The sequence below is a fragment of the Rhinolophus hipposideros genome (assembly GCF_964194185.1).
Source record: "Rhinolophus hipposideros genome assembly, chromosome: 12".
In the NCBI taxonomy this organism is placed as follows: Eukaryota; Metazoa; Chordata; class Mammalia; order Chiroptera; family Rhinolophidae; genus Rhinolophus; species Rhinolophus hipposideros.
In genome coordinates, this window is record NC_138058.1 from 43,232,378 (window position 1) to 43,235,739 (window position 3,362).

General features: G+C 39.6%; 1 pseudogene across 1 annotated transcript; it reads right to left on the reverse strand.

The window, feature by feature from the left end:
- Positions 1-1,624: 1,624 nt before the first annotated feature.
- LOC308506008 (HAUS augmin-like complex subunit 4) lies at positions 1,625-2,720 on the reverse strand (annotated as a pseudogene). The gene has a single exon. The product of its transcript is annotated as an HAUS augmin-like complex subunit 4 (transcript).
- Positions 2,721-3,362: the final 642 nt, after the last annotated feature.

Consider the following 3,362-nt stretch of genomic DNA (forward strand, 5'->3'; position numbering starts at 1 on the left):
CGTACTTCTATTCTAGTCTTAAATCTTATTTCTTGCTTTTGTATATATGTATATATACATATATACATATATATATATATATATATATATATATATATATATATATATATATATATATATAATGTCTCAACTTTTTCTCTTATTTTATTTCTTTAAGCAAAATAGGAATAGGGAAGGAGCTTATTTTCTACAACTCAATCAGTTCTACGATTTAAGGGTGTTGTTCACCCTTTCTATTGACTTGCTAACTTCTACACATAACTGTAGTTTCAGGAGCAGAATGTACAAGAAACTCAGGACCAGGAAGCCAAGATTTATTACTCTTATACATGGCATGGTAAAAGAGTAAAGAAAAACTATTGGATAACTATGGTCTATAATTACCAAGCTGTGTCATTTATCTCATGCACTGTGTCTCAGATGGGGAGGTCTATTTTCATTATATATTTTTGAATCATCATCTCAGTTTCCTTCATGGGTATCTGGAATTTTGGCAGTTTGACCAACTCAGGAAAATTCACCATCATCAATATAATCAATTACTACAAAAATATCTGATACTGTACCAGGCACTATATCCATATTCATGTATGGATGTCATTAAATATTGTATACTTCACACAAATATGAATAAACTATTTGTTAGAGATTAGGAGAAAGATGATCTGGACTAGGAAATTAGTTCAAAATAACATTTCATAGTGACCTACATCAAAATAAAAAGAGCCATGGAGTATGTTTTTCAAAATATATCAATGATTTGATATGCTTTGACAGCCCTTTGATATTTTTGACTGTTTAAAATAAATTTTACTTCCTATGAGAAATAATGGGGTTATATAATTCTTGTTTTTCCCTGTTAAAGCTTGTCTTACGATAGGTCTGATGTAATTTAAAGGTTATAGGAAGGACTTCTATTTAAAAATTCCCCTCTTCTTTACCCCAAGAACTCCCATAGTGTCTCACATTTTACTTTTAGAGATTATTATTTTTTTTTTTTTTTGGTCTTAAAGACTGTTGTGCTATAAGATCTCTATTAAAATGCAAATGTCTCTAGGAGTGGAAACATCTTAATCCAGGCATGAACAACCTGAAGCTCCAAGATCTAATTCTGCACACAAAAAAATTCAAAAGTTGCCTCCTTGTTGCTACTTTTCCAATATTCCCAGATATTAACTTTTTAGTGGATAGAAAGACATATCAATTTCCCATTTTCATTTTTCTGGTCAATAAAGTAAGGAAAATAAATCATCAGGGTCTATATTTCAAGATTAGAGCAAGATAAAGACAGGGTCAAAAAAAGTTATCTACATAGCTAAATCTGATTTTAAAAGTAAAATTTGAGGGTTTTTTTTTTGTTGTTGTTGTTGTTGTTGTTTAAGAAACAATATTATCACTTTATTCAGGAGATAATCAAATACAACACAAGGCGGACACTGAAAAATAGCTGTACATAAAATTATATAAATTGGCTACATTTTCCAGAAGAGAGTCATTGTAAACAAGGAAGAGAAACCAGGAGGGTCCCTAAAAGACTACAATGTTTCAAGCAAGTGTCCCCACTCTCGCTTGAGTGGCCCCAGGTGGAGGTGACCCTTTTACCAGGAAGAGAAAGAGGCAGCAACTAGGCAGAAGCGGGGCGTCCTGGCCCCACCAACACGCAGCAGCACGCCTTGCAGAACTCCTGGAGTGTCCAACGCTTGTTCTCAGTTGCCTGCTTCCGGTGGGTCTGTCGGGTATACTCTTTCACCAGCCTGTCAAACTCCAACCCAAGGACCTCATAGGTGTTTAGGACCTGTTGCAACTTCTCCATGTCCTGTTCTTGTAGGAGAATGGCCCCCTCCAGAGGGTCCCAATGAGATTGTGAACTTCCTTTTCTCAACAGGGTAAGTGGCAGACAAAATCTTTAGCTCCTCCACCCTCAGCTTAAGGATCATGGCTTTGCACTTGATCTCCAGGTACTGGGCCTTGATGCAGTTCTAGCTCAGACTGAGCCTTCAGCCGGTGGCCCTGCAGAAGCCAGTGCAGCAAGAGCAGGCAGCGGAGAAGCACCTGGGAGTCGGTGACACTCTTCTTCTGCAGCAACACCATCTGCTCCTTTTGCTAGATCTTGGCATCCTGGCCCTGCTGCTTGTCACCCACCAGGACCGCTGCCAGTTTAAACACCTTTGCTGCCTTCAGATTTTCTGAATCCCAATTGGGATCATGAGAGCAGAACAGAGTGAAACATTTCTTCCTGAGCTGCTGCTCCACTTGTAGTGGGAGCTGAGCTCTCATCCACACAAAGTCCTCTGAGGTTGTCATGAGCTCCAGAAGGTCTGCTTTCTCCAGTTCTAGCAGTGGAGGCATCTCTCCTGGCTAGGACCTAAGGACTGGATCAGTTGTTACGAGTAACCACTGTTCAAGGGTCTCATGAAAGGTTTTATCTTCAGAAGTTAGTGTTTTGTGTCTTCACATGGTAGTCCACAAGCAGCTCTTGAATGACTGCCTGTAAAATCTGACCTCAGCCATGTTTTCTTGGGCACTCGAACTTCCTTCCAGGCCTGAACCTGTTCCTTTGCCAGGCAGACGCGTAAGCCACTATCCTCGAGGTGTTCTGAGAGACTCAGCAGCAGTCTGCTGAACTGTGGATTCTGTAACAGGACCTCTTCACTCAGAGTATAAGGAGGAATCTGTTGGCTTGGTGGAGTATTTCCATCCCTTCTGCAGGTGAGCAGAAATCAAACGCCATTTGGTTTTTTGAGATTCTTATCTGCGCACCATAGGGCCGCTGAGCTCCAGAGGTTGTGTGGAGCAGGCTGGGGCTGGCTGGCTGGGGCAGGCTGGCTGTCAGCATCAACACCAGCGGCCCCGCCTCTGCTGGCTCTGCAACTTCTCACTCAGGCATGTTATAGGGGCGGGGGTCGGGGTGGGGAGGTGAGCTAACTCCTGATATGGAATCTTTATGCTTTACTCAAGATTTCATTTGCCAAAAAATAAGTTATATATACATAATAAAGAAAGTTATAGTGCATTCGTTAAATTCAACAACAGTTCATTATGGAAGACTGATATTCAAAACAACCACACATTCTTCAATTTGTATGATTTGATATGGTTGCAGGACTTTTGTTTGAATGTGAATTTGAATTTTTATATGTGCTGAACAATTAGAATTGTATTCAATAAATTCAGCTGAACAACAACAGTAAAAGACTGGGTCCATACAAATGAAAAAAAAAACAAAACATCCAAAACATTGTAAGAGAATCCTGAAATATAAAAAGCAGAAGGATTGGGCCTGATGAAACAAGGTAAACCACAGTATAAAGCATGAGCAGGAGATAATCACAGACATGAGAAACATCAAGCTCAAAGTGAAT